Genomic DNA, 24,969 nt, shown 5'->3' with positions numbered 1-24,969 from the left:
TCTCCAGGCTGAACAGTCCCAGTTCCCTCAGCCGCTCCTCATAAGACTTGTTCTCCAGACCCCTCACCAGCCTCGTTGCCCTTCTCTGGACACGCTCCAGCACCTCAATGTCCTTCTTGTAGTGAGGGGCCCAAAACTGAACACAGTATTCGAGGTGCGGCCTCACCAGGGCCGAGTACAGGGGCACGATCACTTCCCTACTCCTGCTGGCCGCACTAGTTCTGATACAGGCCAGGATGCCATTGGCCTTCTTGGCTGCCTGGGCACACTGCCGGCTCATGTTCAGCCGGCTGTCGACCAACACCCCCAGGTCCTTTTCCGACAGGCAGCTTTCCAGCCACTCTTCCCCAAGCCTGTAGCGCTGCATGGGGTTGTTGTGGCCGAAGTGCAGGACCCGGCACTTGGCCTTGTTGAACCTCATACAGTTGGCCTTGGCCCATGGATCCAGCCTGTCCAGGTCCCTCTGCAGAGCCTTCCTACCCTCGAGCAGATCAACACTCCCGCCCAACTTGGTGTCGTCTGCAAACTGACTGAGGGTGCACTCAATCCCCTCATCCAGATCATTGATAAAGATATTAAACAAGACCGGCCCCAGTACTGAGCCCTGGGGAACACCGCTGGTGACCGGCCGCCAACTGGATGTAACTCCATTCACCACAACTCTCTGGGCCCGGCCATCCAGCCAGTTTTTGACCCAGCGTAGAGTACACCTGTCTAAGCCGTGAGCCGCCAGCTTCTCTAGGAGAATGCTGTGGGAGACGGTGTCAAAGGCCTTATTGAAGTCCAGGTAGACCACATCCACAGCCTTTCCCTCATCCACTAGGCGGGTCACCTGGTCATAGAAGGAGATCAGGTTGGTCAAGCAGGACCTGCCTTTCATGAATCCGTGCTGGCTAGGCCGGATCCCCTGGTTGTCCCGCTCATGCCTTGTGAGCGCCCTCAGGATGAACCGCTCCATAATCTTCCCCGGCACCGAGGTCAGGCTGACAGGCCTGTAGTTCCCTGGATCCTCCTTCTGGCCCTTCTTGTGGATGGGCGTCACATTGGCAAGCAGTCCAAACTAATGCATTTTTTGCACAAAAAACAGTGATCCATTTGCCTGAAAAATGCAGTAAAACAGTACCAGTGGAGGATTGGTGCTAGTGTATGGTTGGACGTTTTGTTCTACTTCTGGTTTTTTTGCTTTATGTTTAGGGGAGGACATCGCTATTTTTGTAGCACTAAGATTATGTCTATAAAATTGTCTTGATCCAAGTTGTAAAATCTTAAACCCAAGTCTTTCAGTGGGCCACATGAAGGCAAAGATCATTGTGTGGATACCGGTTATTGTTACTGTGACTTTTTATTGGGAAAATGCCTTCTCCCCATGACTGCCTACTGGGTCCTGTTGATTGATTATTTGTTTATTTTTCAAGCACTTGAATGTGGGCTTGTTCTAATAATAGCTTAAGCTGTCTACTTTAAAGTTGCAAGATTCCCTTTTAAAGTAGTAGTTTTGGTGCAGAACATTTAGTTACTTACATGTTAACCTGATAATAGGCTACTCCTAAATAAAAGCCTTTCTCAAGGGAAGGGCATCTCTGTACTATTGTCATGCTTGAAAATGAGGTAGGTGGAAGGTTTTGTTCCCTTTGGTTTTCTTCTGTGTATGCCAGCAGCATGGTTAAATCTCACTTTTATGCAAATTTTACATTTCCATTGGTGTGAATGTCGCAAACATGTAAGGGTAACAAAGTTAAATCTTACTGGGTATCTGCAATTATGAGATCTCAGCTTGATCTTCCATGTGTATCAAGAGGAGAGAAAATCATTAATGAAACCTGGTTTGAAATTTTTTTGTTTTTCTAAAGTAGACCTGCGTGGCGGGAGTAAAATTGGTAAGACAGGAAGTGTGTTGCCAGTAGTCTATGGAAATGCCAGTTTATACTGCTAGTTAATGGAAAATACTATTATTTCTGCAGCCAGTAAGTTGAAAACATAGGATCTTAAGTGTTGGGGGCAATAACCTTTAAAAAAAAAAAAAAGGTGGGATTCCTATGGTAATCTGCAGCAAGAGTTGCTAAAATGAGGAAGCCAGTATGCATCTGTACTGTGCTAAAAGAAAAATTGTATTATGTCAGATCAGGTGACACTTTAAGTGGTTCCTCATAAAGGGGGCTTTAAAAAAAAAACAACAAAAAACCCCACCACCCAGAAACCCCAACAACCTCACCCCACCCTGCAAAAAAACCCCAAACAAAGTTCCATACCTTCTTGGATGGTCCGTTTTAGTTCATTGTACTTGATGCAGAATTTGCCAAGAGTTTTGTAACCTGTAATAACATGAGTGGTCAACTCAGATGATTGTGGTGCTTATACCACCTCACCACATTTTGGTCACAGAGGTCACGTATGAAAAGCTACATGAGCATTTGAAACCAAGGTCACTTGTGGTGGTAGAATAAAGATTTGATAAGGCATTGAGTTCTCAATCTGGTGTAGCTTTACTTGCTAGCTTCCACACATCTACAGTGCATGTGCTTGTGTGAGCTTAACACACTGAATATTAGCAGTTCTCAAACTTTTAATTGAACCTCCCTTTTTGGTAATAGTTTGTTCCTCTGCTGCTCTTTTGCCAGCACCAAGCAGCTGTTAAAGGAAGAGGGAAAGAGGAAGCAATGAGTCACAGTGGTGTGGCTCTGGCCCCATCCTCTGGGAAGTGGAGCTGGAGCCCCAAAGTATTGTGCAGTTTCCACTTTCCTGTATGGAGGTGCGAAGAGGTGGATTTGAAGCTGTGCTCTGCTTGATTTGGATTTGAAGCAGGATTCCCTGCTGTCTCTTCTCTCTTTCTTCCCTTCCCAGAGCAGAGTGGTTGGTAATGACCAAAATGCCTGGTTGCTTCCACTCCCGAGCGTAAGCCACACATTGCTTTGGAGCAGTCAGCTGCTGCCTGGGCAGGCATGGTATTGCCTTGGGACATGGCATACTTTCCTGTGATATGTTCTGTGCCTCCGCTCCTGTCTACATAGTGTTAAAGAGAATAGCTTTTGTTCTTTGAATGGGAAAAAACCAAAAAACCAAGCTACTGCGGATTTCTTGGCAGCCCATGCCTTTCAGCAACCAGTTGTCACTGTTTCAAAACATTTAAGGTTTGGGTTTTTTTCCTCCAAAGTCAAGATATTTTGCATCTGACATGATGTAAATATGTATTTAATTCTTGAAAATAATCTACATTATTTGTAGTTTTCAAAATGTTCAATAGAGGAAGGCAAAGGGAGCAGGACTTGAAAATGTAGTTGAAATGGATATTTTATGGTTGTTGGAAGACTGAGGAAGGGACACAGGCAAGAAACAGAATAGGATGGCGTACCTGCAATTGCATTATTATGAACTGTTAAGAGAGATCTGCGATGTGTATATATACATACAGTATTGTATGTATTAAGAAATTTAGGTTTTCTCAGACTTGGTTATCAGATCAAGATTTTTGTCATTGTTTCAAAATCTCTTCATGGAAATTACTTTTGTAAGATGCTGCATTTGTGGCAGCTGACTGCCTCCTCCCCCCAATAGAAAATACTAAACACGGCTGTGAAAATGATACTGAAGTAATCTGAAGAATAGGATTTATTGAATTCATGAGAATGTTTAGTGGGAACAGGCAAATCTGATCTCTTGAGTTAGTATCAACTGCTTGGTGTTTAGTCTGATGGTAAAGCAATAGATAACCTGGACAGTTTATGCGATTAGGATAATGAAGTTCATACTTTTCCTTACCCATATGAAACAGTGTGAAGTAGAATTAGTTTTAAAATTCCCTTTTTTGAAAATAGGTCTTAATTAAAACCATAAAAATCTCATAGTAACAGCAGGCATGATGGCTTTAAGCCACTTCAACCTTCTTTTTTGAAAGAAAAAGTGGACTTTATTTCACATACTTCTGGATTTCTGTGATTTGTTTGATCTTCCTGAACTGCTAAGCTCTTCTACATTGAATGAGATTTGAGGTCACAGACCCATGCAAAACTGCTTTAGTTTAACTGGCTTATAAGTAAAAATGTTAATAACAAAAAAGACCCAAAAGAAACAAACAAAACCGCCTGTCTCATCTGGCCCTTTAAAAACAGGAGGAGGGGGGGAAAAAACCCCCTTGAGAAATTGGGATAAACTTGAACCATGCAGTTAATACTAGACTATGCTAATCTTTCAAGAATAGTTCTCCAGCTGGGGTGTAAAATGGAATAATTAAATACATAAGTTTCACCTGAAAAATGCTTTAATTTCTCTCCCTCCCTTATCACCCTCCTTATTTCTTTACATAGTAATATCCTTAATTGAACCCCATAGGTCAACTGGAAGGAGTCACTAACCATTTAATTCCATTCAGTTTTAATTTTATAAATGGTGGCTTTTTAATCTGTATGATATGTACATCTGTCTAAAAACAATTTAAATGCTTTTTGAGACTTTCAAATTGGGGAAAACCCACACTTTTCACAAAATCTTCCAGTTTCTGTCCTACTGAACCTTTTTATAAAGGTTTTGAGTATATAGGGATGTGTATCTATAGATATGAAAGGCTTTATAAATAGTGAGCGCTAAACTGCAATAGTATATATATCTACATGCATACCTAAGTATGCACATATGAGAGAACTGTTTATAAGAATAGAATAGACTGTTTCAGCTGGAAGGGACATACAACGCCCATCTAGTCCAACTGCCTGACCACTTCAGGGCTGACCAAAAGTTAAAGCATGTTATTAAGGGCAATGTCCAAATGCCTTTTAAACACTGACAGGCTTGGGGCATCGACCACCTCTCTAGGAAGCCTGTTCCAGTGTTTGACCACCCTCTCAGTAAAGAAATGCTTCCTAATGTCCAGTCTAAGCCTCCCCTGGCACAGCTGTGAACTGTTCCCATGTGTCCTATCACTGGATACCAGGGAGAAGAGATCAGCACCTCCGTCTCCATGTCTCCTCCTCAGGAAGCTGTAGAGAGCAATGAGTTGCCCCTCAGCCTCCTTCTCTCCAAACTAGACAAGCCCAAAGTCCTTGGCCGCTCCTCATAGGACATTCCTTCCAGCCCTTTGTACCCTCCTCTGGACACATTTGAGTACCTTCACATCCTTCTTAAATTGTGGGGCCCAGAACTGCACACAGTATTCAAGGTGAGGCTGCACCAACACTGAATACAGCAGGATAATCACCTCTTTTCACTGGCTGGTTATGCTGTATTTAATGCACCCCAGGATGTGGTTAAACCACGACTGCCCTCTTGGCTGCCAGGGCACACTGCTGACTCCTGTTGAGCCTGCTGCTGACCAGCACCCCCAGATCCCTTTCTGCAGGGCTGCTCTCCAGCCACTCCTCTCCCAATTTTTACTTGTCTGGAATTACTCTGTCCTAGGTGCAGAATCCAGCATTTGGACTTGTTAAATTTCATCCCATTAATCATTACCCAATGCTCCAATCTGTCTAGATCCCCCTGCAAAGTCTCCTGTCCCTCAAGAGAGTCAACAGCACCTCCCAGTTTGGTATCATCAGCAAACTTGCTAATGGTGCATTCAACTCCTGCAGCCAGATTGTTGATAAATGTACTGAACAGGACTGGCCCTAGAATTGAACCCTGAGGAACACCACTGGTGACTGGTTGCTAGCCAGATGTAGCCTCATTCACAATGTTTTGAGCTCTGCCCTTCAGCCAGCTCTTCACTCTGTGCACTGTGAACCCCCTCATCCCACTGTTGGACAACTTGTCCAGCAGGATGCTGAAAGGGACAGTATCAAAAGCCTTACTAAAATCCAGAAAAACTACACCCACCGCCTTCCCTTCATCCACTAGGCGGGTGACCTTACCACAAGAGCTAGGAGGGAGCTCTTTGCCTTTCTGTAAAGATGTATGCACCAAACTTCCTTCACTAGGTGGGTGACCTTACCACAGAAGGATGTCAAATTAGTTAAGCAGGACTTTTCCTTTTGTGAACCCGTGTTGACTGTGCCTGATGACTGCATTCTTCTTTAAATGCCTTTCAATAGTACCCAGTATAATCTCCATAATTTTTCCAGGAATGGAGGTTAGACTAACAGGTCTGTAGTTTCCTGGATCTTCCCTCACGCCCTTTTTGTAAATTGGAAGGACATTGGCTAGCTTCCAGTCAGCAGGGACCTCCCCAGACTCCCAAGACCTTTGGTAGATGATTGAGAGGGGTCCCACCATAACATCCGCTTGCTCCTTCGGTACTCTGGGACAAATCCCATCAGGCCCCATGGACTTGTGAACATTCAGCTGACACAGCTGGTCCCTTACAATTTCAGTGTCCACAAAGGGAAAGTCGCTGTTCCCACACTTGTGGTCTTCCGACTCGGAGGACCGGGCAGCCCAAGGTCTATCGGTATTATTGAAGACCGAGGCAAAAACCACATTGAATGCCTCCGCTTTTTCTTCATCCTTATTAGTCAGATAACCATCTTCAACATGTATGAGTCCAATGTTTTCTTTAGACCTCCTCTTGCTATTAACATAAAAAAGCCTTTTAAAGGATCATAGAGCAGTTTACAGAGGAAGCAAGCTTCATATCTCAGGTTTTCGAACAAATGATGTGGCCTCTGAGGAGAACATAATTACAGGGAAGGTGATGAGATTTTTCCATGAGCCCAGGTATTTACCACAAAGCATCGGTTCTGGCTGCTAGGGTGGAGGATGTGCCTCCTGTTCTCCAAATGTTGAATCTGAATGCTCTTCTGTTTTTCCATTTCCCTTTCACTTCCAAGCTATAGGGGACTTAAGCACTCACATCGCTCCATGGCTACTTTCAGCTAGATCCAGATGTAAAAATATGTCTTGCCCCTGGATGGGGTGTGCTAGGGAGAGCAGCTGCTTTCTTGATCCAGCCTGTGACCATCTACATAATTCTGATTCCATGGAATTGAAGCTGGCTGTCAGCTGTGGCAGTGCTGAGTAAGATACCATTAAGTATGACCTTGCTGCTGCCTCCTTCCCTGTTGCGCTTCTTTATAGATGTGATATTTTTTCCCTTTTTAAAAATTACATTAGTTCTGTTTAATTTGCCTTTTTTTCTTGGGCATTCTGAAGCCTACTAAATTTCATTTGTCAATCTTAGTAGTTAGGTGTCTCATTTTAGTGGTATATATGTGTGTACATGTGATATTTTTGACTAACACGGGGTCGTGTCCTGTGCTGATTCATGCTTCCCTTACTCTGCCACTTCTCTCTAATGTTATGAAACAGTAGGGTACAAACTGCATGACCTTCTGCTACTTACGGAGAAGTTTGAGCTAAAGAAAATGTTAAGTTTTGTTCAGGGTGAAGTCCGCTGTTTGCTTTGAATGTTGACTGTTAGCTATCTGGCAATATTTTTGCATTGCTCATGTCACCATACCCACTTTTTTTAGTGAAGCATTTAACTTGGAAGCCTGTACTTCTGTCTTCCCCATCATGTAGCCTTGGACTAATACCTTTAACGAGCCCACAGGTTTTCCTTCTGTCTGGGGTACTTACTTATACAAAGCATCTGTCTAGATGTTCATGCTTTGTACCAGTATCTGCTAACCATGAGAAATGAGGTTGAATGCTCCAGAAAGCAGAATTTAAGGGACCTTTTTATTTTAAGAAGCATGTTCTTAAATCTTATTAACTGACAAACTATGCTATATAATGCACCCCTGTGCCTGCCCCCCCGGCTGGGTGGGCAACAACTGAAATTACAGAGGCTTTGTCTGCTGAGGAAGGTCCATTTTTAGTATTGTTATTCAAGTGGATCTCCACTTTGATGTGAAGCCAGCAGCATTCCTTTATGTAAAGCATTAAGGGAGACATCTCTGGGCACTGGGAGTGGAGCTAGGAGGGAGCTCTTTGCCTTTCTGTAAAGATGTATGCACCAAACTTCTGGAGAAGAGTGTGGGGCTATACTGGGAGAAGGAGCAGGCTGATAGTACAGACGACTTGTACTGTGAGATTAGGATTGTTACCTGTGAAGATTTAGGGATGGTAAATGCTGCCACCAAACCTTTTCAAGTGTTTGAAAGCATTTTAATATTGACATCCCAGCTGAAATTTGTTCTTTTTCAGAGATATTAGACTGACTTCTCTGTCAGTGATGGGAGAATCTTTTCTTTTTAGATTGAAAATGAGAGTGTGAAAGAGCTATTTCCTGCCTGCTGTGGTTAGTACTAGTCATTTGTGGTATAGTCTTATCTTTACACTTGGCTTCACTTGTAGTAAAGAATCAGTGCTGACCATTAAGGAAGAGAGTGTTGTCCTGGGCAAGCCTCTTACCATTGAGGTACCAAAGAGGTGAGAGATGTGGGGGCTGGTCAATGCTAGCATGCTTCTTATCAGCCAAGAATGTCTGACAAACCGGTGCTGTTGCTGGCTGGCTCATAGGCTTGATGGGCTCTCTTTTGTAGATTGCAAAATCTCTGAAGATCAAGTGTTTAACCTCAGATAAATTCCACAAGATGTTTAGGATTTTGCCAGTGTCCAGTTTAAATAGATCTCTGTCCAATACTGAAGGACTGCTATACTCAGTCAAGCAGTGAATATTTGTACCATAATCCAGTGAGTGAAAACGAGTAAAAGAGATACCAGGTACTCCCCAACAGGTTGGATATTTTTGCTTTGTGCTTTGACTTTACTTTGTGCTGCCTGTGCTTTAAAGAATAACTCCAAGAGCTTGAACTTGTTTGGAAGGAATTGGTGGCAGAAGACACACTGGGTGCTGTGACCAAGTCTGACCATCAAAGTGGTTCTCAGAAAGATACAGAGCAGGAAATTGTCCCTTGAGGGCTTGGCAAAGGGCAGAGAGCTCTCCACACTCCCAAGGACGATGTATGTCCTAAGTCTGTATTTCTGCGTGTCTGTGGAGGCTCAGAGTTAGGGCTAGACAACAGCAATTGAATCTTAAATTAAAGATTTTCACTTGGAAACATGAGCTGCTGTGTCTTCCTTTATGCTGCTCCTGTTATGTCCCCAAGTTTAAGACTGGGATCTGGATCAAGCCTAGTTTAAGGATAAGAAACTTTCTAGTTGTCTTGATCAGTCTCATGAAAGCTGCTTAGGATGGGCCACTGAGAGGCCCCTTGGTTCTATGTAGTTGATCGTATGGCTCTTTTATGGAAAAGCCCCCCCCATCCCACTGTAGAAGTAGTTAAGACCAAGTGGGACCTAACCACTAATTGATGTGTGGTTCTGCTCTTTGAAGAACTGTCTGGGTTTTCCAAATGTCTGCTGTAGAGTTACAGTAGTTTCCAACATTTCAGTTTCATGCTTTTAAGATTGAATACACACAGGAAGTTAACAAGGCAAATCAATATTGGAAGATTTAAACCACTTCCTTTTTTGTGTCTATGCATTGATAAAACAGTTACTTTATAATTCAAACTACAGTAGTAAGCTTTGGATCTCCATACATGAAACCATGTTTTAAAACCCCTCCTCCCACCCCAGAAAGACTTTAAAATAAAATCCTTTTTTCACCATTTTGATGATGACCTACTATTTGGATACTTTTAATCCTCTATCTGTATAAAAGTTATGTCTTGCATTAAATCCTTTTTTTTTCCTGTGGATTTCTGAAGTAATCCTGTGTGTGCCATATAGCTTGTTCTTCCAATTGCTTGCATACCATCTCCTCATTTCTAGGAGTCCTGTTTAGAAAGTTTTAAAAGATTGATTTTAAACAAAATTCAGCTGGATATACACTTCTAACCAGAAGCCAGCATTATACATTCTGCATCTCTAAAATCTTACCCTATTGAAACTGTTCAGTACTTTCTGTAACTTAGTGAATATGAGTCAGATGGGGCACTTGGCAGAGGAGTCAGTGATGTACTTTGTAATGAGTAAGAACGTTTTTATAATGCACATTTTTCACGGTGAAATGAGATCAACTGTCCTGACATAGATTCCAGGGGTTAGTATAAATCCTTTCGTGGCTAAATAAAGACATCAAGACATGGCCAATGTCAAGCAGTTCTATATCTTCTTTTAAATCAGATTTTTCTGATTTTTTTTTAAAGTAAAATATTTTAAAAAGACCAGGATAAGCCAGAGAAGTGCTGGACTCTCTCACTACATGTTCTACCTTTAAGTTACATAGTTATGATGAAAAAAATGCTCCAGATGCATGCAACATGAGATACAGAAAGGAAAATATATTTCAGTACACCATTAACAGACCAGCAATATCTGTCTACTGGTATAACTGTCAATATACACGCTCCCTTTTGAATGGATTCTTTCTTTCCCATAAAATCTACAAGAGGAAAGAAATCCCAATGGTATTGGCCTACTGGTAGATCTTGGTAGCAACCTAACTAAAGGGCAATATTATGTTTGGAATAGGTGGCCACTGCACCAATGCTTACTGGAATTGAGGAGGGAGCACCATGATGTTAAAAGTCTAATATTTTGAGGGAGGATGAAGGAAACTTAGAGTGGTGACAGTGAACAAGAGGTGCTGTCTAGGACACTGTCTTGCCTTTGAGAAATCTGTGTGTGGTGACTAACAGCGTCTTGCTCTTGTAGATGCTTTGGCTCTGTTATAAATCCTGTTTTATAAATGTATCCTTGAAATAGAGAAGTTTTTTCTCTTGTACATTTTTTATTGTCTAAAATGTCTAATCAAGTTCCATCAAGGAATGTATAGCAGTAGCCTTTAAAAATATGGCTGTAATATTAGTCTTTTATGATCAAATGATCTAGTTTAGAGATCATCTTTGTACAGTTCTTGCAGAAAGGGCAGCTATGTCTTAACCACAAAAACTTAATTTATAAAAAGTCAGTGTATGAGTAAATGTTCATCTATAAGTCAGAATATTCTTTTGATAGTAGGATCTGTAATATTTTCATTGAAACATCTCAGTACTTAATTTTTGCAAGAGATCCTCACTGCTTTTTTTTAGTGTTTGTTTTGTTTTACTGGGTTTGTGTTTAGTAATATTTAATTTACTGTGAAGTATCTCAGAGGGACTCAAACTTGGTGTTTTATTATGCTATACTATAGGCCATTATCTCACATTTTTCCATCCCCACAGTCTTTGAGTAAATGTTACCTTCTCTGCAGATATTTCCAGTTTAAAAAAGTCATTGATTATAAAATAACACAAGCTATTTTCTTACCTTGAAAAAATTTAAGCAGTAACATGAAATAATGTTTAGCTCAAAACAGTTAAAAGTATGTCTAGATTCTACTCATGCATGTTTTAGTTTTTTAACTGGTCACTGAACCTGATTTTTTAATGCATATCTTCAATTATTCTATTATTGAAAAGCTAAGTTGACATTTGTCTTTGTTTGCAGAGAAAGCCACCTGAGTGTGCTAGCAAGTTACAGAACAGCTGTCTTCTCAAACGTGTAAACAGAAACGATATTCTCTACTCCCTTTTTTTAAATGGTAAGTTGTTCAAGGGAGCTCTTACTGAATGTACCTTGTCACTTACTTTGCATTTGTGTGAATCTATTACAGATAGCTTTGAAAACTGTGGTAAGTCTTTAAGCTGAAGACCAATGATGAAGTTTGGAAACTGGCCAGAAGGTTTTGAGTTAGCATTGGGAAGGAGGTTTATATTTTTGTGATGTTGAAGATATGCTGTATTAGGCCCTGAAACAAATGTCAAAAGCACTGCTAGCCCAGGAGACTAGTATCATTTAAACATTAATCTTATTGTGTAGAAAACAGAAATAAATTTACTTTATTCATGGTTGTTCATTAGATACTGGATTTATAAATTTGCATCTGTTAATTACTTTTACCCTGTATAATCTGTACTTTGCTGATGTGTCATCTTAGAGATTTAAACTAAATCTGCTGAGGTTAAATGTTCGACTGTTTGCCTCAAAATGCAAAGGATAATAAAAGATTTATATTTATTGATATTAAACTAGCTTTGGGGAAAAATCCCCCAGCCCCCCAATCTCTCAGCTGCGACATGCACATCACAGACTTTTAGCTGAGGAATATCTGTTGTGTTGGTGGAAGAGTATCAAAACAGCTGTGTAGCACTTCCTTCACTGTGTGACGTAAGATGTGGGCCGCACTGGGTGGTGCTGATGAAGGACTACTGCCAAAGTGCAGACAATTTTGTTAAAGTAAAGCTGATTATAGTGATTTTTTTTTTAGGGGGCTGCAGCTTGTCTGCTTCTGCAGTGGGAAAGTGAAGCCTTTTGAGCAGGGGAAGAAGCTGGAGAGCAGGTTTGTTGCTCTTCCTTCTGAGAGGATGAGGAGGTTAAAAGTAGTACTGGCTACTCATAGGAGAGATCATTTTTCTTCCGGCATTGCACACCACAGTGGCAGAAACCGCAGCCAGCCTTGCTTCAAGGTCTCCGAAAAAAGCCAAGTATGCAGCAGTGCTTTAGGATACTGTTGACTCTGCCTGTGTCCTGGAGCTGACTCTGACTATAATGCTGGTTATGATCCTTTGGCACACTTTGTCCCCTCAGCTGAAATTCACATATGCTTATTTTAATTCTGAGTTCTGATTGTATGCTTGATGATATTCAAGATGCTTATCAGCATATATGTTCTGAAAGAGATTGCACCTTAAGTTAGGAAAAACTCAAAGGAGCTCTGGAAAACTCTGTGTGCATTCACAATGTCAAGTAAGAAATTTTATTTTGATACATGAAGGGATCAGGAAGCAGTATGGTGCACACAGAAATGTGCAAGTTATGGCAACAGCCTTTGAAGGAGAAAGATGAAAGAAAACCTGTTCCTTCCCCCTTCTGTCCCTCCTGCAATTCCCGTTAAATGGTAAGGTAACTTAATGGTGTTATTCTGAAATTGTTTGGGGAAAAAAGATCACTTGCTGTAACTTTCAAAGGTGGAGGAAGTGTCAGGGAAAGTAAGTAGTCTGCAAAAAATTTAGTAAACCAAATGGACATATCAGACTGAAAATATGCTTCACTACTAGATTATTAGATTAACATGTTACTTATTTAATGAAAGTGAGATTTATTCCTTTTAATATATGTATTTACAGGTGTCCTGTTGTCACATAGGTATGCACACACATGAACATGTGTGCAGAGGTCTCTCCAGTAGCTAGTCTATACCTATGGTCACTCCAGTAGCTGACTTTAAGACCCCTGATCTCTCCAGTATCTGGCCCCCAGACTCATGGTCTCTCTAGTAGCTGGCTTTACAGACCTCTCCTCCTGCTTTTGGGATTAAAAAAGTCACAGCTGTCATATTTTAGCTTCCAGTGTTTCTTTTTTTTAAGCTTAACAATTGTTACAGCACTGTTATGTCAGTTGCTTTTCATGCTGCATGGAAACATCATTGCTTGCTTTATTCATGGGAGGTAGTAGAGATTAGTTGTTACAGGAATAAGAACCTAGGTTTAAGAATATTTTCCCTGGGTTGTATTTATTCATAAAACTTGAAAAATTATTTTGAGATATTTGCTGTTCATACTCAGTGTAGTATTATCAAATATTTTCTGTTTCTTTCTGCAGGTTAAGCACAATTTCCATGTGGAGTTTAATTGAAATGTGTCCAGTGTTTAATAGTCTGGAGTTTAATGTAGCTGAAGGGTATTTAAAGACAGAATGCTGCACATACTTGAAAATACTTGATTTTTTAAAAAATATTAAGCCTTTGATTTTTAAAAAAATATTAAAAACTAATTTTAGTAAACATAAATTCTGATTTTTGGTTGAACACTGATCATTCGTGTATCACACGTTCTAATAGGACATACAATTTGGAAATTCTACCTGGTCAATAAAGTGATAAGCTTGTATTTAAAATAACGATTGATTTCTACAGAAATGTAATATTTTTCTTTTTAAATTTCTGCTTCAAAGAATTCCACTTACAAGTCATAATTAAAAATTTAAATGGCTTAATTCACCTGTTTTGCATTCGTAGTAAGGCGTTTTCATTTCGAATCAAGTCATTTTGTCACTTGGCTTATAATTGTGCCTTGTCCTTTCGTGCTTATCTGGATTTTCTAGTGTGTTTTGCTGATATAAACACCCACAAAAGTTGTCATGTTGCTTAAAATACAACTATTAGATGTTTGTGAAAGCTGCCGATTCCTTAACATGCCATCCTGTGTAAGAAGCATGCTCTGGCTTTTCTAAACTTCCATTGTAATCCTGCAACACTATACTACAAAAGTGTCTCCCACAAAGTTAGAGAGCGTGTGGTCAGGAAGGAAATACCAAATGCAGGTCTTGAAAAGGGACCCTAATGCTTACCAGCCCCAAATGTCAATTTACTAGACCAGCTGAAGAACTCCTTTGTCATCACATACAAGCAATTCTAAGAAATACATGTTTATAGTTAGTTTGGCATATAAAAATGTTGCATATTCAGTTATATGTTTTGAAGAAAGATGTTAAAATTATGTTTGTTATTGCTGTGTTACTGTTCCAGTCTTTAGAAATACTTTTATTGTGAAAGCAACTTAGATATTTTTAGTCAGGGTTAAATGAAATTTACTTGCAAAGATTTTTTCCTGTACTATCTGACTCTTCAGTCACATAACCTGTATCCTTTGTGGCTGGCAAATTATAGAATGATTTAGTAACTTAAATTCTTGATTTAAAACTATTAAGAAAAGTTTCCTCCGAATTTTCTTCAGAAGACTACAGTTTGCATTTTCCCTGAAGGAAAGAAGCTTTTCAGAATAGGAGAGAGTGAGTGTGAAAGGTAGGTTGGGCAGGAGAGAGAAATTGTCTTCTGGAGAATTGTTGAAGGTTTTTGGACTACTCGGCCAGTCAAAAGCTGAAGATTGCTAATTACATAGCAGTGGATGGGGGAGAAGTAGGACAATGTTTCCTGAATGGTCTTCTGTGGGGAAGAAAGGCCTATGAGAGAGGAGAAAGTATCCCAGAATCCTTGCATTACAAATGGTAAAGCCAAAATAAGGTGGAACTGCTTTTGGGAGAGACTGACTTCAAACATGATAGAGAAGTCTGATCACAGATTCTGATCTTAATTAAGTGCATGCATTTTCTATGAGCTTTTCTTGTTTTCTGTCTGATTTTGATATTAGAGGCTGAATATTTGGGCTCAACTCTTGCCTGTCTTGGGTTAAACTCCATTCAGTGTGCACTTATTTACATTATGGAGTTGAGGGACTTTATATTTTTAAACTGCAGCCTGGCAAAATGGGTTTGATGTTAATACGCAAGGAGGAGTAATTTGGTAAAACTGGCATCTGTTCTGTGAGAGCCTTAGCATGCCCATCATGTTTTCAAGATAGTGATATGAACGCATACAGAAATATTCATTATCGCTGTCTGAGACTGTGGGGAAATTAAGTGCTACTTCAATACTGCAAATAAATACAGCCATTGGCCTCTTCTCTGAACTTTTTCTATGATTGGCATCATAGTAACTTCCCTTCTGAATTATGCAGCTAGTGCATAGGGATCTGCTTGAAGATGCGGTTTAAATCTTGGTTGCCTGTGCAATGATTAACTAAATCTGTTTCTAAATTTAACTGATGTAGTTAAATTGCTTCTTGAACTGTGTGTAGAGTAGTCTCTAATGGCTTGATTTTTTTCCATACAGGCAGCTTGTAGTTTCTGTAGATTACATTGACTATTTTAAAGTGTAGTTAAGAACAATGTAAGTATTGATAGGTTTGTTACATAATTTGGTGGGGTGTATGAAAGATCCATGTAATCATAGATAACTTTAAACAAAAGTCTTTGAGAATCAGAGTCAATGTGTTTGTGCCTAGCATTACCCTATCAGTCCACAAAAACTCAGGTCACCAATGCAGTTACAGAAGTTTTGCTCAGTTTGTGATTCTCGGACAATAATAATAATCTATTCCTCTTGGATTGTGGGATCTCGTGAGCTCAATGTGATTTAAATTAGTAATTGCATTTCACAGGAGAATATTTTATCACCAGGATAACCGCAACAACAATGCTGGGATGGAGGCAAGTTTACAGTAAGCTCACTTCAGAATTCTGCATCTTAGAATTCAACATCCTGGACATCAACGTTCTAGGGTTTAATTTTTCCCCCATTGATTTCACTTCAGCATGTTTAGGTTCAAAATCTACTTACTGGTGTTAGGAATGAACATCTACTTCTAGGAAACTTTTTTGTTCAAAACAATTTAATGACAGATCAATATTGAAAGTATTTTGGTCCAATATGCAAAATATTTTGAAGCAAACTTCAGGACTAACCATTGTGGAACTGGAGTGGGGAAAATAATCAATGTTTTTTAAATAGGTGCTGAAAATAATGTCTAATTGCTTTCTTTTAAGTTCACAAGAGACTGCAGTGATCATCAGGATCTAGATGGTTGCCCTTTCCTCTTTAACTTCAGGAATAAAATTAAAGCATGTTTTATAAATACTCATTGCAGTCATACCTTTTTCTTGTAAATAAAATGTTAACTGGTAAAGCTTCCTCATTTTTTTATGTACAGTTTGTGTATTTATAGGATTAAACAGGCTGCCCTTAAACTCTGTTCATCTGGTTGCAGCTACATAGCTTCTTTATGTAGCTGCCTCAGCTATGCATTAAAACAGCTTAAAAATAGGTATTAATGGCTCCTTATACTTTAAAAAAAAAAAAAAGGCACTGGGAATCTTTCCAGGCAGCTGCCTGATCTGAAGACTGCCAGCATTTAGTTAGCTAGGTACATTTTCCCCATGATTTGGGGAGAAACTGTTTTTAGTCCTGAGGGTTTGTGGAAAGAGTTGACATGTGTTATGGGGCCTGCCTGAGGAGTTTTCACATACAAATCAGAACACAGTATTTGAATAAAGTATTACCCTGGTAGCGGGAGGGGAGTTTGGAAAGTCTGTGGGGAGTAGGTAGGAAAGAGGGAGGAGCAACTACTCTGTCCCATTCTTTCAGTTACTGGACTGTTTTTTGAGAGTAAGAAACAGTCTTAAGAAACAGTCTTTAGAATCTGTCTATGACTAGTAAACAGTCCTAATTAAAAAAAAAAAAAATTAGTTAAGAACAAGGTTTGGTACCAAATAGGCCTTGTAGGCAAACACTGGAATGTAAAACTGTGGGGAGGAAAGAGTAGTTGGAAGCATTAGTTTATACCTCTCCCTTTAGTTACCAGTGCCTCCAGCTCTTGTTGCGAGGCGTGCAAAGCAGAGTCCAAGCTAGTAAACTCTGGTAGAGGAAAGCAGCTGTAGGATGTGTGAAGGACACAACAGCCTTCCTTGCTGTATTGGCAACTGGAGTAGAGAGTATGCAAAAGGCAGTGGTGCTAAAAGTGAAGAAGGGAAAGCACTGTCAGTTGGGCTCCTATAAAGGAGGAAAAGGCTGGACTATGGCTCAAAAATGTGGGCAGGGCGTCTTATCAGGCATCAGTATAAAAGCTGAGTGGCTTCTCTTCAGGTGTTTGGCTACTGAATTTTGATAGATGGGTCTTTCTGAAATTATGAAATATGAATGTGATCAGTTCAACATGCTATCTGTTAGTATGCTGGTTTATGACATTTATTGTTAAAGTAGTGGGAAACAAGTAAAGAAGTGTTCTGTTCTCTATGAATTGCAAGAATTAAGACTTTTTAGATCCAAAACATATAGAGAATAGGTTCCTTTGACCTTTTTTTTTTAATGATTTGTCCTTGATTCCATCTTACTCTTCTGGAAGAGAAAAAAGGGACCTTTACAATTTACCAGGAGCTGAGAGCAACTGCTTTTCTTGAGATGTGATGGTACCTTTCGTCAGACTGGTGACTTCTTCCTGAGAAGAGCATACCAATTTTTTACTGAGTTTCTATCCACCCTCCTCTTTCAGAGTACTGTATATTTAGTAAAAAAATTATCCTTTAATACTTCATGCTTTTAAAATTAATTTGGTCTAAATATTTATGGGTATTTACGTTTTTTCTTTTTGTAAACAAACCACAGAAATCAATGTATACCAAATTAGCATTTGCCAAAAGCATCTTTTTATGAAGAAGATGGAAATGATGCAGGCATTAAGTACTTACGTGGCTAACAAGGTAAACAGAATTTGTAATGCATACATGAGATGTCCTGTAGTACAGTCCTTGAGACATGACAGATGCCTCTGTGAGCCTGAGGAATAAATATGTAAGAAATGTCTATTTTCTTCTATTCAGTAGGATTTCTGTTGACCTTCTCAGAGTTTGCTGGGACTCCTATGTGATTTTGGGAAATGTGGCAGCAAATTGCAACAGCTCTGAGCTCTTTAGTGTCATGAGTCTGTATTCCTACCAAAAAGATGGACTAGGACTAGAGGGCATGACTTATGAGGAGCAGCTGAAGATACTAGGTTTGTTCAACTTGGAGAAGGGGGTACTGAGGGGTGACCTCATCGCTGTCTACAACTTCCTCGTGAGGGGGAGCGGAAAGGGAGGTGCGGATCTTGTCTCTCTGGTGTCTGGTGACAGAACACAAGGGAATGACTTAAAGCTGTGTCAGCTCTTCACTGAGAGTGGTGATCAAGCACTGGAACAAGCTCTGCGGGGAAGTGGTCGTGGCCCCAAGCCAGTCAGGGTTCAAGAAGTGTTTGGAAAATGCTCTTAGGTATCTGGTTTAACTTTTAGGCTGCCCTGTGTGGAGTCAGGAGTTGGACTTGATCCTTACGGGTCCCTTCCAACTCAGGGTATTCTATGATTCTATGACTAGGCTTAAATCTTCTTTCTGTGATAGTATTGATGCCATTTCTTGTAGAAAGCAGTTACTAATCTTTCAGGTCTAGGGTACCACATTTTAGGTAGCCACTTGTGCTTAGCTTGCTATTCACCTGTGCAACTAAACATTGTAACTGGTCTCTTGAATGCCTCTGTCCTGTTTCAGGATGAAATGGGAGGTTAGCTTGAATTGCTGTGTTTTGGTTTTTTTCCTCCCTTCGTGCTGAAGCAGATTGAGTGCTCTCACTACCACTTGCGTGGTCTCAGCTATAAGGGCAGTAATTCCATAAACTGCTTTGACTTCTTTCCTCTGGATTAAGTTTCTGCTCACTTCCAATCTGATTCCAGCCCTGGAAGCAGCTCAGGCAGGAGCAGCAGCTATAATAGCAGAAATGTTGAAACAGGGAATGGGGAAAGGAATCCATTTAATTAAATCAAGGAGTGGTTGGCTTACAGCGGTCTTAAAAAGCACAGCTTTAAGTGGAGTGGATCCTGAGGCAATAACTGGGTTTTGCTTCTGAGAAGGAAACATAACTCATCTTGTGGTTGAAGCATTTGTTGCTAAGTATTGGTGTGATCTAGGTCCAATTTCCAGTCCTTCTATGGGCCTTGTGTGCCTGCCAGCATCATCAAGTAGCTTTGTGCCTCTCAACTGTATAATTCAGATGCTGCTTCTTGCCTTTCTCAAGTTTGGAGAGTAAATTTAATGTCTAGGTGTACAGATATTGTAGTAACACGGGTATTATGCAACCTTACTGCAATAAGCTTTCTGGTGCTATTTTGCAGTTGCAACCTTGCTAGGCTTAGACAGTCTGTTCATCCTTCAGTGGGTTTTTGTTGGCTGTATTGCCATGAAATTGGTATGTGGTTGACTGCCAGCTAGTGGGGAAGATGAGATCCTTCCCCAAGTGTTGGGTGGCTGAGTGCATAATAGGGAAGGAGAGGATAGATGAAGCTCTGACTCTTGTGCATAGAGTGTCTTTATTCCCTCCTTTCCCATGGAGCCTTCATTTGTAAATATTGGAGGAAGCCATAATTAAAAAATACTGTGTGACAGGTTTTCAGCCTTAAGATGATTGGTTTTTTCCAACCAGTATTTGCCTCTTTTCCTCCTCCTTGTCCTCGTAAAATTAAAACAAAATAAAACTCTTCTTTTTCAGCCTTTATGTAGTGGATTAAAACATGCCGAGACAACAGGCACTTTAGGGTGCATAATGCTATTGGTTTAGTTTGGATCCAGGAGTATGTTTATGATGCAGATTCCCCAGTTGTGGAGTATATGAACTCTTTTCCAATGGGTCTAAACCGAAAATGTTCTTGCTAAGAGCATACCTGATGGTGTTCAGCAGCTAATGAGCCATGAGACTGGGTGAGAGCTAGTTTGGAACAAATATCCCTGCTTCCCTACCAAAAAAAAAATGTATACAAGGTGGACACAGGATCATCAGCACCAACTATTCTGCTCTGCAGGTCCTCTGCTCCTATTGTGCCACACAACTTGCTAATGTAGTCTTTAACCTTAGTTACTGTTCCTATGCCTTTTGAAGTCTTTGACTGTCCCCAGAAGTCTACAAGTGGAAAACCACTGATGGATGGTGCTGCTCTGTTTCTTGTGGACTCCATGTATTTTGTTCTTTTCTGCTTTTATTATGCTTTGTAATATTATACTATTTTTCCTCCCAACTCTCCTACACTTGGCATTCACCCACACTTGGCATTGACTAAAAGAGAATTAGAGATAGCTGTAAATCAATATGATAGTTCTGAATGTTCGATGTTAGATTCTGAAATTTCATAGACTTTAAAAAGCTATGTTTACATTTTCAAGACATACATACATATATATGTCTTGAAGAAAGACAGAAAGACTCATGTTTACAAAAAGTTCCACAAAGGATGTTTAAATGCACCGATTTGAAATGCTGGAGGAAAGCAGACTTCAAAAATTTAGTATTATCTTTGGTAACCTCTGCATCCCTAGTAATCTTAGCTAAGATTTGATGATTTTAGCTGGGGGAAAAAAGTTGGTTAAGCCTCTTCTTAGTGATTGATTATACATGGTAAGAATGCTTTTTTTTCCTTGAAGCTGGTTTCTGGAGCACTTCTACCCTGCCAGCTCCATGGAGATCTGTTGATACAATGCCAGATTTCATGGAACACAGCTTTTCAGCCTTCAAGTCTTGAAAGGGGATTTTTAGAGAAGACTAACTGCTGTATTCGGTCTGAGACTCACTATGGTTTTATAGTAGCCTATTTGTCTCATAATGGGAGTTACTTTATGTGTAATGAGGAAATCTCTTTAATGTTGCAAATAAGGTTTTGTAAGCCAACATTACTGTATCAAAACATGTTACTTTTACTAATGCCTGACATTCATTTTAGGCTTTATTTAAAAAAACCAAACCACTGCCCCCCCAAAAAAAACCAAACCCGAAACAAATGAAAAAACTGAGACAAGGTTTATACATTGAATTATTAGGAAGTTAATGGTGGACAGAACTTTGACATCTGAATTTGGGATGCTAGTAAAAAGGAGGATCTGTCACAAAAGAGCCGGAAACACCAAGGGAAAGTAATGGTTTATATTTGGAGAGATGTAGCTGCTTTCAATCTTGATGTGCTTCATATATTAAAATATTAATAGCATCAAGTGTATTCAGATTTTTTTTACTGCAGTTTTATTTCTCTTGGTATTCTGTTCCTGGTGAAAGGTATAAATGGTTATCTGTCCATGTAACTTAATTTTTAGAAGTGGCTTCAGTATCGATAAGGCCAGGAAAAGGGGTATGATCCGTCTTGGTTTCTGCTGGACCCTGTGTTACTTGCTTGTGATTCAACTGTAGGGGTATATGGAGCTCCTGTACTTCTTATAATTGGATGTTCTGCTGTGCCATCTTGTAACTATTACTACTGTTTTATTTTATGAACTGGAAAATTATGAATCGCTAATTTCTTGTGCATCAAACATGACTGGTTTCTGTGATTAACTTGAAGACTGTAACCATGTGGAAGAGAGAGAGGAAGGTTACCTGTTAAAGAGAAATTGCATCATTAGTGTGCAAGTTACTGAACACTGGCAGTACAGAAGATATGCAAAGCATCCCTGCTCTGGGAAAACCTCTAATCAGAGCTCAGCCCTCCTTAGGCACCAAAGCAAAATAACCAAAACACACACAAAGCTGCAGAATACCTGGCTTCGTTAGTGCTGGGGCTTAATAAAGCTACTTGTGCTTCATGGTGGCTTTTTTGGGTGGTGGGGTTTTTTTACTACTGTCTTGAGTGTTGCACTCTATCACTTACAATATCTTTCTTGATTTATACACCAGTCCTCGATCGCCTGGCACTTTGTGATATGCTGTAGTACAAGAGCCACCAGAAGATGGGACTTCATGGGAACAGATGGTGCACTTGGCTGAGGATGAGAATAGTTGGGAATTTTTATGTTGATTCACTTACTTAGTTGTTGGATTCAAACACAAAATATTTTGTTCAGTTTTTCCTTAAAATGCACCCAAAATAAATTTGTGTTTTCCCCATGTAGACTAGCTGCCACTTCCAGGTTTCTGATATATAGGGAAAGTGCAGTGTTGGTGGTAGCTTCATAATCAGAAGAATTAGGGAAATCCTGAGTTTCCTGCTGAAATACCATGGCAGGGGTGGGTGGGAATCTCTACCTTGAGGAATTTTAGGGATGTTTATTTTTTAACTTAAATCTTCATTATGTATTAACTTAAATCTTGTATTTTGTATTAACTTAAATCTTCATTCATTCATTAACTTAAATCTTCAGACCAGTTACCTTCAGGGTATTCAGCCCCCTGAGCTGGAAGACAGGGATGGGGAGCAGGATAAACCCCCATAATCCAAGAGGAAGCAGTTAATGACCTGCTATGCCACCTGGATGCTCACAAGTCTATGGGGCCAGATGGGATCCACCTGAGAGTGCTGAGGGAGCTGGCAGAGGAGCTTGCCAAGCCACTCTCCACCATTTATCAGCAGTCCTGGTTAACGGGGGAGGTCCCAGATGACTGGAGCCTTGCCAATGTGATGCCCATCTACAAGAAGGGCTGGAAGGAGGATCCAGGGAACTACAGGCCTGTCAGCCTGACCTCGGTGCCGGGGAAGATTATGGAGCGGTTCATCCTGAGGGTGCTCACAAGGCATGTGCGGGACAACCAGGGGATCAGGCCCAGCCAGCACGGGTTCATGAGAGGCAGGTCCTGTTTGACCAACCTGATCTCCTTCTATGACCAGGTGACCCACCTAGTGGATGAGGGAAAGGCTGTGGATGTGGTCTACCTGGACTTCAGTAAGGCCTTTGACACTGTCTCCCACAGCATTCTCCTAGAGAAGCTGGCGGCTCACGGCTTAGACAGGTGTACTCTACGCTGGGTCAAAAACTGGCTGGACGGCCGGGCCCAGAGAGTTGTGGTGAATGGAGTTCAATCCAGTTGGCGGCCGGTCACGAGCGGTGTTCCCCAGGGCTCAGTTTTGGGGCTGGTCTTGTTTAATATCTTTATCGGTGATCTGGATGAGGGGATTGAGTGCACCCTCAGTCAGTTTGCAGACGACACCAAGTTGGGCGGGAGTGTTGATCTGCTCGAGGGTAGGAAGGCTCTACAGAGGGACCTGGACGGGCTGGATCCATGGGCCAAGGCCAACTGTATAAGATTCAACAAGGCCAAGTGCTGGGTCCTGCACTTCGGCCACAACAACCCCATGCAGCGCTACAGGCTTGGGGAAGAGTGGCTGGAAAGCTGCCCAGCGGAAAAGGACCTGGGGGTGTTGGTCGACAGCCGGCTGAACATGAGCCGGCAGTGTGCCCAGGCGGCCAAGAAGGCCAATGGCATCCTGGCCTGTATCAGAACTAGTGTGGCCAGCAGGAGTAGGGAAGTGATCGTGCCCCTGTACTCGGCACTGGTGAGGCCGCACCTCGAATACTGTGTTCAGTTTTGGGCCCCTCACTACAAGAAGGACATTGAGGTGCTGGAGCGTGTCCAGAGAAGGGCAACGAGGCTGGTGAGGGGTCTGGAGAACAAGTCTTATGAGGAGCGGCTGAGGGAACTGGGGCTGTTTAGCCTGGAGAAAAGGAGGCTGAGGGGAGACCTCATCGCTCTCTACAACTACCTGGAAGAAGGTTGTAGCGAGGTGGGTGTCGGTCTCTTCTCCCAAGTAACAAGCGATAGGATGAGAAGAAATGGCCTCAAGTTGCGGCAGGGGAGGTTTAGATTGGATGTAAGGAAAAATGTCTTTACTGAAAGAGTGGTGAAACATTGGAACAGGCTGCCCAGGGAAGTGGTGGAGTCCCCATCCCTGGAGGTATTTAAAAGACGTGTAGATGAGGCGCTTAGAGACATGGTTTAGTGGGCATGGTGGTGTTGGGTTGACGGTTGGACTTGATGATCTTAGAGGTCTTTTCCAACCTTAATGATTCTTTGATTCTATGGACTGTTTGTGTGCTGGGAACATGTGCCAGGAAATTTTTGCTGTGGTCTCCAAGAACCTAGTTGGTCAGGTGGACATTGAAGTTGCTTGACTGCAAGGTATTTTAGGGATCGTGATACACTGTGGTAGCCTGATAAAGCATCTTTGCAGTTGTTTCCCAGTGGGAAGGTCTGTCCTGCCTGGTGGGAACTGGGAGTGGAGGAGGCACACTAGGAGTCGAGGCAGACAAAGATTAATGCTGAATTGTCATGGTACAATGTGTTTTTTCTTTTGCAGTTTGACCTATGTTATTGCTCTCTTCCATCATAGCAGAGTGTCATATGTATAACAAATGTGTATATATCTCTGTGTATGTGTATTTATCAAATATGTATGTACACAAACTGTGTACTTGTGTATATATGATGTTTTGGAGGTTTTTTGGTATGGAAAAGAACTATAAGAAGACTTAACACTTCCCTATGACATTTTAGATTTTGGATTAACTGAACTATGAGAAAACTTAACACTTCCCTGTGACATTTTAGATCAACTGCTGTGGGGAAAAAGAGTTTAAGAACAAAATTTTTTTTCTGAAAAATGCTGTTCTGAAGGGATTTTAATGGTAAATTAGGTAAGAGAAATAAGGAACACTGTGTATTGCCACAAAATTGATATTATTTGAATGATGTGGATACTTCATCCCTTTTGTACTTTTCCCTCCAATTTAGGGTTAATTGGAGTTCTGAGAAGCAAATTACTGAATTTGCTTTTGGTTTAGCTTGAGGTCATTTGAGGATCTGAATGGCATGTTCTCGATGCAGGCGGGCTCCTGAGGCCTTACCGGGCTGGCTTTGTCACATGGGCTGTGACCCAGATGGTTATTTCGAGCAGTTTAAATCCAGTAAGGCTCTGTTAAATGGGATCAATGTAAGTCAGCAAGGT

The 24,969-nt window shown here is 40.9% G+C and overlaps 1 protein-coding gene across 2 annotated transcripts in view; it reads left to right on the top strand.

Annotated features, from left to right (window-relative positions):
- Positions 1–24,969, top strand: part of WASF3 (WASP family member 3) — a 77,866-nt gene that overhangs the window by 13,484 nt on the left and 39,413 nt on the right. For both annotated transcript variants that reach the window (XM_076328049.1, XM_076328048.1), the window contains exon 2: positions 11,302–11,395. The gene's annotated coding sequence lies outside the window, so the exon portion shown is untranslated. The remainder of the gene's footprint in view (positions 1–11,301; positions 11,396–24,969) is intronic.

The sequence above is a fragment of the Aptenodytes patagonicus genome, chromosome 1 (genome assembly GCF_965638725.1).
Source record: "Aptenodytes patagonicus chromosome 1, bAptPat1.pri.cur, whole genome shotgun sequence".
Classification (NCBI taxonomy): Eukaryota; Metazoa; Chordata; class Aves; order Sphenisciformes; family Spheniscidae; genus Aptenodytes; species Aptenodytes patagonicus.
The sequence above is the reverse complement of the archived record's forward strand: the minus strand, read 5'-3'. Positions and strand labels throughout refer to the sequence as shown.